General features: G+C 37.2%; 1 pseudogene; it reads left to right on the top strand.

Annotated features, from left to right (window-relative positions):
- Nucleotides 1–5: 5 nt before the first annotated feature.
- LOC144243206 (importin subunit alpha-1-like) overlaps nucleotides 6–13,230 on the top strand; it is a 29,652-nt pseudogene continuing 16,427 nt past the window's right edge.

Genomic DNA, 13,230 nt, shown 5'->3' with positions numbered 1-13,230 from the left:
CGCGCATGCTCCCGCCGCACCTGCCTCGCTCCGGGTTCCGCTCCCCCGGGAGCGGAGTGGACGCGGGGCGGCCACTCGGGCTTTCACGTGGGAGGGAGGTGGCTGCGGCTTTATCTTCGAGTGAGTCTTTCCCCTTATTTGCTCCCCGGGAAGGAGTCCCCCAAATCTTGGCCACTTCCTGCCTGACCCCTCCCCACTCGTGCAGGGGGGTCCCGGGGCGCTCATCCCTGCTTCATCCCAGCTCTTCAGGTTCACCTTCCAAACGTTCGCAGGCCTCTGGATTCCTGTTTTCCTGCTCCTTCGGATTTTGCAACCTCCTCTCAGATGCCCCTTTCCCGCTCTGGACTTTGCTACACACCCGTCCGCGGACACCATTTCAAAATAAAAGGATACTCTTCTCAAGTGGCTAGAACAAATGATCACGTCATGACCCTGTTCCAGCTGCTTGAGACTGAGTAGGAAACGGGAGCAAAGGAGTTCCTGCCCTCAGGGAACTTACAGTCTAACGGGTTAGTGTTAGGCTTTCACAAAGCATTGTTGCAGATTTGAAGAGAAACTCCTTAAATCTTTTATGTTGGTTTATATTGAAAAGTAGCTGGTAATCAAAGACTGTATTTTGTGACTTAAATGTAGTTTTCTTCCATGGAGGTGCCTTGTATAAAAATTCTAGTATGCAAATAATAGTTGTATCTAAGTACAAAATAAATATTAGCTTGTTGATTCCAACAATAAGTTCAGTAATTTAACTTGATTAACTATAATAATTTCCAAAATGATCTTTTTGATTTCTTGTTGACCGTAAGCCAACAACTAAAACCTTTTTCAGGTGATACCAGTCAGTTGGTACAAACATCATGTAGCATTTTTCCAAAAAGAAATAGAAAACCCTTTGCTAATGCAGTTTTTCAATTAGGAACGATGATCACAGAAATGTGTTAAGTACACACACACACACACACACACACACAACTGTGTTCTATGCTCTAATCAATTAAGAAAAAGATTTCGGCAAAGAGAAAAAGAAAAGGAAGCAGAAGGTATCAGTATAGAAGAGAACATTTAAAACAGATCTAATAGAGAGGTATACTTTTTTCATCCTATTTAACATATTTATGCTAAAGACCTTATAGAGTTGTGGTGTATTTCAGTGACGACAGGCACACTTCAGGACGTTGTCTCGCCACACTTGCTCACCTGACTGTATGAAATTAGAGTAGGACCCAGTGGTTGGATGAGAAGTCCCCTCCCTGATACTTAGGTGAGCACAGATGCTCTTTATGTGTCCTTTTGGCAAAGGACAAGTGTTTCGATTACTGCAGTGTAACCCTAGTCTTTCCCAGTGGTGTTTATCATTAAACACTCTAAGTCTTAGTAATAGAAACATTAAAATGTTCCCAGCACAAAGAATAGTTAACAGCACTCTGATTCCACCCTCCCCTTAGAAAAATCAATATTAATATTATACAAAATAAAAGAAAGCTGGATTAAAATTGAAAAGAATGAATTTACATCACCTTGTCTTCACTTTTGGGGGAAAACAAAATCCCCCAGTATTGAATATACGTGGCTTGCACTGACGAAAACCGAAACACCATTTTCGTGCGCAAGATTTAAATAAGGAAAAGAATGCACCAATAAAACAGGTGATACAGGCAAAGAACCTCATCTTGGGTTACTTAAATGTAAATCTATTGGTGCATAGTGCTGACAACAACATATGATTATATTCAAAGAAGCTGACATCTGTTTTAAACAATACTGTTATTCAAATTATATGGAAATAAAAGCAGTGTAAGCGTTGGTACACTTATTACAGAATTTTTGAAAAGCTATTGTCGTAAATCCCTTTTATTTGAACAGCTGCAGATTAAAATGAAATAGCCACATTGTTGAGTATTGCAATGTTACCAATGGTCGTTGAGAACAATGTGGTTTAAAAATCTGATGGTTACTAGGCATTTTGTATTTATTATTCAGCTGAATCTCACAAACTCTAAGTGGCAAAGTTAATGTTAACCAGATAGTTAAGGGTGGCTTATTATTAGATAGGAATCACTGGTAGCATGGAAAACACAGAAGAACCCCTTTCGGCACGTCTTTAAAACATAAGAGAGTCATGGCTGTTCTACAATGTCTGTCTGTCTCTTGCGGGTGGAAATGTAACTTCTCATTTGCTAAGATAGTGATCGATCGGCTTTATTCAAGGAACACTCCATTTGTAAATTTGCTCAAATTATTTACTTTTTCAAATTGGGTGTTTTTATTTTCTTTTTCTGTGTTGTATATATGTTATTTTTAAGTAGAATTAAATTACATTGCATTATTATTTGATCAATAGCAGGATTGCCCATTGACACAGATGTGTTCTTAAAATTCATGATTGTTTCCTAGCATATACTTAGGACCCTCTGCCAGTTAAACACAAAGTAAATTCCTTTATACATTTCAGTGTAATTGACGAGAGGTTATCTTAATAGCATTCTATGCTTACTCCACAAGCAAATTATCCATTGCAGCTAAAATCATTCCACTGGTCACCACTTATCATCAATAATTATTAGCCTCACATTTATTTTCATGTTAATGCCACTGTTAATAATTTTTCTTATACCACTCTATATCTTCTCTGTTATAGTGATATTTCTTAAGTAGACTCTCCAATATTAAACTTTCTTAATAAGTTCAAATATAAATAATTACATAGAGTCATATTTGAGTGTAAATACTGGTTCAGAAAGAAGTATAAATAACATTGAAGAATTAAAACTAACTTAAAAAATTTTTAATATTTATTTATTCATTTTTGAGAGAGAGAGGGAGAGAGACGGTGCAAGTGGGGGAGGGCTAGAGAGAGAGACACACACAGAATCCAAAGCAGGCTCCAGGCTCTGAGCTGTCAACACAGAGCTCGTTGCAGGGCTTGAACCCACGAGATGTGAGATCATGACCTGAGCTGAAGTTGGCTGCTTAACCTAATGAGCCACCCAGGTGCCCCAAAACTAACTTTAAATGATGCCAAAAAGCTTTATAAATAAGATAATATGCACATTATACTACTTTTAATTGATGACTTAAAATGTGTACGGAAATCTATTTATGTTTACACTTGTACTTTTTTCAGTGGAACAAAGCTATCACAAAATAGCATAAAAACACTGTTTCCAGGTATATTCCCTTGAATTTTTAAAAATCCAACTTATACACAATATTTCTGATGATGTTTAAAGTCTGTATAAGCTGACTGAATGAGATAAGTATCCTTACATCAATAGACAAACTTCAATTCCTACTACAACCATACTGAATGAATTAATAGGATTTGGAGAAAGGCATGAAAACTGCAGAAGGAAAGCCTGCAATGCCTTTAATCTCATTTTCAAAGATATTGATGACACAACCATACTTCCTCCAAGGTGAGAGATCTGGAAAAAGAAAAATGGAAAATTCAGAGTGGGCAATTCATACTTCCTAAAAATGCCCCCAAACAACTATAGCTAGAGAAATACGTTCTCTAAGAAATAACAGGTGGTATAAGATGTAGAACACATGCTAAGTGTCAGGAAAGATGGTTGTTTTTCCTACCTCTGCCATTGATCCATCATGGAAGAAGCTGGCTATACAGGATGTGTCTTGTGGCACAAGATTTAACTTTCAAAACCACCAAGTTCAGGGTCTAGGTCTAGTTCTTACTATTGAAGGTCCAGAAACCTGAATCTGTTAATGCTCCCAGAAGTGATCAGGCTCAGGAAACCAGCTAAAAACAAGAATACTAATTAAACTGATGGGTATAAATGCCAAAAAAGATGGATGTTTGGAGATGAGCACATTCCCATCACTGTGGTCTACAAAGGAAGGCAAGCTATGTTAAAAGATTGCCCAGTGGCCACAAAATCAGAACAAGAAGACCTGGTTCTTCTTAATGGGTAGTGTCAACAAGTGACAACTGTCTCATACAACCATCCTCATAAAGGAAGGACTTCAGCTAAGATGCCCAAAGGCTATATCAGCTGGATATGATGCTCTTCATTGAGGTCCAGTTTCTAATCCTTGGAATATGCCTTAACTGGTCACCTTAACTGGATTTGAGTGCTTTAAAAACCTCCATCAGCAATATAATCACAAACCATCTTCTGTGAGGACTGCTTCTGAAAAATAATATTCTCATTTATTTTTTCTTTGCAGTCCTCTCAAAGGATGGCTCTTTCTTAACTTTTTCTTAACCCAATATCAAAAACCCAAAAGTACCTACAATCCTTCCATACTAACTGCCTAAGTGAAAATGTCTTTGAATTATTTCCATTTTAGATTTAATTTCCCTATTTTATTAAAACTTTAACTAAAAATAAAAGGTCAAATTTTTTTCTTTAGGGTTTTATCTGAGCATCTAATATTCCACTAAAAAATAGAGTCCACTTTTTCTGGATTGAATATGCATGTGTCCTTTTACATTATAATACTTCCAACACAAATTCTTACAGAATTCACTTCCAGTTTAACAAATATGAATTGACCTAAAACTAGTAATGTGACATTTCCTTGAAAAAGTAAAAAGGTTTTATCCATTCTCATAGGAAAAGAAGTTGCATGTTTCTTTAGAATTTTAGTTACCAAGTGTACAGTGAATACCTTGAACTTAAGTATTGTGTATTTGTTTCTGGATTGAAGACAGTTGATTACTCTGTATTATTGAGCTATTAATAATACCCTGAAAATAAGATTATCTAGAGTACTGAATGGAACAAAGCTCACCGACTTAGTCTAGCTGAGCCAACAACATAAAATATGAGTAAGGAATTTGTTCCCAAGTAATTTTAAGCCTGTTATTTTAGTACTAAACTCCTCGGCTATTCATGACCTCCTTAAAAAACCCCTCATTGACCTTCAGATACTTCCCTACTCCATCTTATCAGGAGGAAAAAAAAAAACATGTCTATTTGAGTATGGTGGATTAATTAAATTGATGCCCTCAATTACAGATGGCCCATGTCTTTGGTTAGACTTAGGATTTTTTGGCTTTACAAGGGTGCAAAAGTGGTACTCATCCAGTCGAAACTGGACTTGAAATTTGGAATTTTGATCTTTCCCCAGGCTTGTGATTTACTGGAAGATCCTCTCTAGTTATAGGCTGGACAGCAGCCTATCCTGCCTCCCAGACAGCCGTGCCATCACAAGAGTGAACAACAGATACACTGTCAACCATTCTGTTCACATACAACCATTGTTTTCCATTTTTAGTACAGTATTCAGTAAATCACATGAGATACTCGATACTTGATTATAATGAAGGCTCTGTGTTGGATGATTCTGCTCAACTGTAGAGCAATGTAAGCGTTCTGAGCACACATAAGGTAGGCTAGGCTGAGCCGTGATGCTTGGTAGGTTAGGTGTATGAAATGCATGTTCTACTTAAAATATTTTCAACTTAGGATGGGGTTTGACAAACCCATCCAAAGTTGAGGAAGATCTGTAGTGGCCTCCCTTTACCAATACTCCTTACAATGTAACTTTATATTTGTTTCCATCATGAGGTGGAGACAATTTCCCACTGCTTGAACCAGGGATGCCCTGTGACTTACTTTGCTCAGTAGAATATGATGAAGTGACAGTTCCAAGCTTAGACCTCAAAGACTTTGTTCTTGTTTCTGTCTTGCTTCGATGTGATCACCCTGAGAATTAAGCGCTCCTGCTGGAGAACGGGACAGAACCCAATTGTTGCATTTGAGGCCCTAGATCCGTGGAAGAGCATGTAATGTCCAGCCAACCCATCAATTGACTACAGAAGCCTGAATGAGTGATCCCAGCAAGACAAACTTAGCCAAGATAAGCAGAACCATGCAGCCAACCTATACACTCATGAGAAATGAGAAATGAATCTCTGAGTGTTGGGCTGTTTATTTATGCAACAATAGCCATGTGATACAAAAGGTTGATTTATTATAGCATTAATGTGATTTGTTTTTCTCATGGAGTAAGTTCAGTTAACCACCTAAGTGTTCTGTTTCCCTAAAATTTGAAAGTTGTGTAAGTCAGCATTGCTGACCACAGGAACAAAGTCAGAGGGTGCAAATGTAGCTGTTTATGATTTGCACAAATGTGGGTCAGTGTATAGAATTCTCCTTCTCCATTCAAGTTCTTCCTAGTTCAGCCATTCTGTCCTCCTTATTAATTCTCACCCAGCTCAGTTTACACAAAGGCTCAAGTGTTTCATCCCGAGGGACAACAACAGAAAGCTTCCTCTGACTTTGTTTCCCTCATAGGCAGCCCTACCTCCCTCTCCACTTAGTTACCAAAGTCCTAGAAAAAAATCTGTCTATAATTTATACTTGAACTTTAACTCCTTCACGTCTGACGTCTGCTCCAGTGCTCTACTGAAAGAATTATCTCAGAGGTCATAAACGGCCCTATAATTGTCCAAATTCATTTCACCATCTGGTTATTTACCTTCTGGACTCCTCTGTTCCTTGGAAGACACTGGGCCTACTCACGTTCAAGTCCTATCCTTTAGATGTGGTCACAGATAAAACCCCTTTGAGGTCTCTTAGAAAAAAAGCAGCTTTATCAGGCAGAAACAGAGATATTTCCAGAATCAAAGATTGGAAGCACAGTCTGACCTCTCCAGGCACTGGGACCTGCCAATCCAGTCACTATGATCTCTCAAAGCATTTCTGCTCTGTGGGCATGCAGTGTCTCTCCATCTCAGCAGATACGCACAGCCACCCCAGGGTCAACTTCATATCACTAGGGGTTCGAGCCCCTCACAGGCTGATCCGCTTNGGGAGGGTCAGAGAGAGAGGGAGACACAGACTCTGAAACAGTTTCCAGGCTCTCAGCTAGCTGTCAGCACAGAGCCCGACATGGGGCTCGAACCCACGAACCGTGAGATCATGACCTGAGCCGAAGTCGGATGCTAAACCGACTGAGCCACCCAGGTGCCCCTCATATGTCTACTCTTAACCTGTACTTGGTCAGGGACACATACTCGAACTGTTTCAGAGGCCCACACCGGACCTAAGTATAGTACAAGATTGACAGATACCCCAAATGCTGTCCCCTCAAAAATTCATGACTGTCTTTGGCCTACAGTTCCAAGTCTAGACATTACCCTAAACTCAAGGCCACCATGCTTTACCCCACACAGCACAACCAGCTCCATTTCCTGCTCTATCGCTGAGGACAGGAGATTCCCTGTTCTCAGAATGGCTGTGAGTTTTGTTGATCAGCCCACAAAGGCTTATCCGGAAACACTCTTCTATTAAGGCTTTTTCTTTATATTAAACTATGATGTACCTTTGAGGATTCGACACTTAATGAAATCTCTCCCATGAAACATTTACAATTGTATTGCTTCAATTTTTTCCTCCTGCTATGTACCCATAGCATTTTGCTTTTAATAATATTTTATTATTTTTATTATTTATTATTTTTAATAATATTTTGGTTTTAGCTATGATTACTCCTTAGTTTACATATAACTGATAACTATGGTTTTCTGAGGAGGAGGGGCCATCTCTTTTAAGTTGGTTTTACACATTTAACTGTCTGTGGGGTTTTACTTTTACTTTTTGTCCTTTTTTTTAATGTATATTTTTTAACTAGAGACAGTGCTAGTGGGGAAGGACAGAGACAAAGAGACAGAAGAAGATCCCAAGCGGGCTCTGCCCTGACAGCAGAGAGCCCGATGATGAGGGGCTCAAACCCACAAACTGCGAGATCATGACCTGAGCCAAAGTCAGACGCTTAACAGACTGAGCCACCCAGGAGCCCCCACTTTGTCCTTTTTAATGAAATTTTTTTTCAGAACATGCAGGAAGTCATGCAATGAACATGCATGCATCCACACACCAGGCAGAATAGTATATTATTTAACACTTCCTACTTGATGTTTTTAAAGAAGTACAACATTATATATAAAGTTGAATTCCTTTAACATCCGTTCGTTTTTGTCTCACTGCCTGTTTTGCAACTATTAGGAATTTAGTGCCTATCCCTTTACGATAAGCCATTATCCTTATGATTTTTCAGTTATGTGTCTTTTAAAGAAATCCTTCCTTTACTCCGAGTTATAAAAGATAATGTTTTTTCTTAAAAACTGTCTTTTAACAATAGTGTGCTAATTAGGACTCAAGTACTTACTGAACTTGTAGGGGACACGAGGCAGCCTTATTTTGCTTCTGACTCTAATGGGGATGCTTCTAAAGTTACCGTGTTTACTGTAGGCTCTTGTAGAGATCCTTTTTCAGGTTAAAGAAGTTCCATTATCTCTTGTTACTAAGTGGTTTTTGTTTGTTTCTGTTTACATGAACAAGTTTGGATATTGTCAGAGGCCCGTCAATTTTTATTGCCAGTCACAGTTTTCCCCTTTCGTAATGACCTCTTCCATACATTTTACTCCTTTATTTCTGGGGGGTATTGTAACCATACTTAAAGTTATATTTTGATGTTGTTTTCCTACTTAAATTTTATTCCTCATAAGTTCGTTTTCCAATTTTGTTTTGTTGACTGTTTTTCTCAGTGTCGGTTATCCTCGGAGTCTTTGCGGGGGGGGGGGTGTTGTTTTTGTTATTCTTGCTTAAGTTTATTTATTTACTTTTAGAGAAAGACGGGTGTGGGAGAGAGAGAGAGAGAGAGCAGAAAGGGAGGGAGAGAGAGCATCGCAAGGAGGCTCCACTCTGCTGGCACAGAGCTCAATGGGGGGCTTGAACCCACAGAATAAACCAACAACAAACATGAATCAAAAGGTGAGACTCCCTACCTTATCACTAATATTCTTAAGAATCACATTAGATTTTCTATGGATACAAATATCAATATGCCAGAGCTCCAGGTGTGGATTGAATATGGATTGAATAACTTCACTGTTAACTCAGCATATAGAAAAGGTCTGACACTCTACTTATGTTTTTCTATACTTATCCTCTATTCCAATAGTATTTTCACAAATTTTATCCAATAATCTTCTTAGAGGCTTTCAACAACATTTATCCAAGTGCTGCTGTTTCTTCATCATCATTCGATTCCATGTTAAGCTCTGGGGGAAAATTCAAAGTTGCTAATTATGCAGATTCAGTTGTATAATATTGTCTCTCATCACATTGTCAATGCCCCTTTAATGTTTTATTTCTATGTATTTCACTCAGTCTTCACATCATCTCAAACCACATTGAGTTATTAACATCAATTGTCTTATTTTATAAATGGAAAAATAATTAGTATTTCTATGGTTTTCCGTTTTTTTCTACAATGTTGTTACTTAAGTTACACTGATTTCTGACCATATGACCTTGAGAACATCCTGTCTTAAATAACCAGATACCAAATAGTAAAACATTTAGTTGGATTTATTTTGCAGAAAAAATAAATATATTATGAAGCAAAAGTTAATCTCATATATTATTTTTCACCAACTGTAAGCCTAATGCTTGGAAAACAATTTATTAAACTATGTACAAACTCTTTTCTAATAATAGGTTTAAGCATCCTTTACCTGGGAAAAGATTTACTGATCTCATTTTCTTTCTGAAATTAAAAAAAAAAAAAGTTTAAATGTGTGTGTGAACCACATTTCAATCTAAAAAAAAGAGTTCAAAAATAATGGGGCACCTGTGTGGCTCAGTTAGTTAGGTGTCTGACTCTTGGTTTCAGCCCAGGTTATGATCTCAAGGTTCATGGTACTGAGCCCCACATCAGGCTCCACACTAATATCATGGAGCCTGCTTGGGATTCTCTCTCTTTCTCTCTTTCTGTTTCTCTGTGTCTCTCTTTCTCTCTCTGCCTCTCCCCTGCTCATGGTCTCTCTTTCAAAATAAATAAACACTGAAAAACATATATTTAAAAAGTTTAAAAATACATACATACATACATACATACAAGTTTAAAGGCAAAAAACAATCTATGAATGAAGTAACTACCAGCTCTTCTCCTGCCTTTCGTGACTTTAATGCTCTCACTCAAATCCTGCCTCTCAGGGCGTACTCTTGAGGCCTGCTTCACAAGCAGGAGTCTGTTTCCGTGGGCATGCATGTGCTGAAAGTACACAAACTGCTGGGCATTTTCCTGGAACACTGATCTTTCTCTACCTTTGGCAGAGGTCATAGAATCAAATGATTTAGCTGATGACTTAAAATATTATTTTTACATTAAAATTTTGTTCCTCTAGAAAAAATATTCACATCCTGTCTATCCCAGAGAGCTAATGTTATTTTTCTAATATTATCTCTCTCCATACTATTTCTAAAAAAAAATTTTTTTTAATGTTTTATTTATTTTTAGGAGAGAGAGAGAGAGACAGCGTGAGCAGGGGAGGGTCAGAGAGAGAGGGAGTCACAGGCTGAAACAGGCTCCAGGCTCTGAGCTGGCAGTCAGCACAGAGCCCAACGTGGGGCTCGAACCCACGAACCACGAGATCATGACCTAAGCGAAAGTCAGACGCTTAACTGACTAAGCCACCCAGGCGCCCCTCTCCATACTATTTCTACTTTAACCTCCTCCATATTTCATTCACGCATTCATTTGTAATAAGAGATTTTTCACAGAGGAACTAAGCTACAATGATTGTGGGTTACTTGTTCCTTTGACTCCTATGTATCTTGATCCAGGTAAAAGATTAACCTTAGTTATGGTACACAATGACGTATAGAATTGTATGTGAAATACAGGTTTGTAGCCCATGGTAACACGATTGTTATAAACCGCTCTGGTCAATATTATATGAATGGATTTAGCGTCTTACTATGCAGCAGCTATGTCCTTTACAAAATAAGAAACTAACCAACCACTATTACCATGTTAAAATGTTAACATGGTCGACACTGGGCATATGTCTTAGGGAAAAATGTTTGTCCGCAGTACATCATGCGGTCCCCTGTCTAGAGAATGAACAATATCAAAAGAGAAAAGGTGCATATACCTTCTAATCACACCACACGGCACAGGTATGTCTGTTTATACATAAAATCATTACGCTTATGACAAAATCCCTATGCTCTTGTTTCATGAATGAATACACAAAAACCAGGCAACTTTAAAGGAAGGAATAATAATCTAATAAACACGATTTAGTATATTTATTCCTCTCCAAATTCTCTTTGCCAAGGAGTGTTGTTTTTTTTTTTCTTCCTAGTGGAAATCAGGAAACCAGGAAATAATGTGTTCTGCCCTTTCAAATTAATCTTAATGTATATTTCCATGTGTCAGCATGGTTTTCACAGTTGACATGTTTGTAACTCTGCTTTATAAAATTAATCTTATTGCGTGTTTTCATGCAGCAGCCTGAGCCCCCTACTTGACATTTTCATAGTTCTGCAGTGATCTTCAGTGGTAATGTGACCTATTTTGCTTAGCCATTGCCTATTCTTAGACATTTGGGCTCTCCCTGTTGTATTTTTGTTTTTGCAATCATAAATAGCATTACTATAAATATTTCTAATGAAATCGTTTTTTAATCTGTTTATTTCCCCAGAGAATGTTCCAAAGAGTAAGATTATGGTACCAAATCTTATCCAATAGTTTCATGGTTTATTTTTTTTCATAAACATCTAAAGCAATTGAAAATGTGACCAGAAATATTTAAAGTGTCATTCTCAGATACAACAGATCCAAAAATTGACATTTTATAATTTTTATGTATTTGGTAATATGAATACAATGGCTTCTTAGTGTTGCAAAAATTTATATTTATTAACAAACGATAGAGTTATGGATTAATCAATGTGATGATTTATTTGTAGTTCTCTATTACTGAATGTTCATTGCCTTTAATCAATCATCAAATGGAATTTGAATATTAACCATTATAAATTTGTCTCATTTATTTCCATATCTTACAAAGCAAGCTTTTTTCAAAAAAAGGGTCATATTATTTTTTTTAACAGCATCATATTAGCAAGCACGCAGAAATGTACAGAAAACATATAAAATATACCTTGAAAACACCACATGGGAGAGAAATAACACACAGCTAATGTAGCCGAAGCCCCTGTGTAACCCTCTTCAACTCAGAACCCTTCCCACCCTCGCCAGAACTAACCATTACTCTAAAGATAGTGTCTCCTATAATCATGTGCATTTTTATACTGTTCCTAAATATATATGTAGACATAAAACTTATACAGTATGTTTTGCATGTTTTAAAACTTAAAGTGGAATCTACTGTATACTTTAATTTTGCCTTTTTAAAATGATAAAACATACTGTTTAAATTTCATTCACTTTGATGGGGCGCCTGGGTGGCTCAGTCGGTTAAGCGTCCAACTTCGGCTCAGGTCATGATCTCACAGTTCGTGGGTTCAAGCCCTGCGTCTGGCTCTTTGCTGACAGCTAGCTCAGAGCCTGGAGGCTGTCTTCGGATTCTGTGTCTCCCTCTCTCTCTGACCCTCCCCTGTTCACGCTGTCTCTCTCTCTCAGAAATAAATAAAACATTTAAAAAAGTTTAAATTTCATTCACTCTGAAATATACATATCTAGTGTATTTATTTTAGTGGTTATATGTTATTCCAAATTATTATCCTTTTCTGATTGAAGATAATGTCAGTTTCTAATTTTTTAAGATTATAAACCATAACTCAATGAAAATTTTCTTATACCTCTTTTTCTGATTATTTAGCTTATATATGTATATTTATACACACATACATGCATGCTACATATATATACGTAGAGGTGAAGTATATATAGCACACACATTCAGAACTGACATTGTTGAATTCTTATTACCCAATTGCTCTGCGAGATAGTTGCATTGTTTCACCAATCTATGAATTTTGCATCTCCCCTGATCACAAGTGATGTTGAATGTGTTTCTGGTTTCTTCCTCAGTCGTTTGCCTGTTCACATATTTTGATCATTTTTCTGTTGAATTGTTTTGCCATTTTTCTTACTGTTAAGATCTTTATGTTTTCAATACAAATCCTTTGTAGTTTATATGCATTCCATATATTTTCCGTTAATCCATGGCTTACACTTTCAGTATATAGTATTTTTTGATGGATGGAAGTTTTTTACTTTTAAATAGTTTTTTTTTCATCTTTTCTTAAGTATATTTTGTGTTTTTCGTATTCTCTAAGAAACTTGAGGCCATAAAGATATTGTCCCATGTTTCAATGTTCACACTTAGATGTTCAATTCACCTGCAGATTGATTTTTGTTCCTGGTATATATAGTAAAGTGCTATATTTTGCATAGTACTTAATCATTTGTCCTTGAATGAATTAATGAACTCTTCCCCACTAATTT

This window comes from Crocuta crocuta, unplaced genomic scaffold, assembly GCF_008692635.1.
Source record: "Crocuta crocuta isolate KB4526 unplaced genomic scaffold, BGI_CrCroc_1.0 scaffold26, whole genome shotgun sequence".
Classification (NCBI taxonomy): domain Eukaryota; kingdom Metazoa; phylum Chordata; class Mammalia; order Carnivora; family Hyaenidae; genus Crocuta; species Crocuta crocuta.
This window is presented reverse-complemented; position numbering and strand designations above follow the sequence as displayed.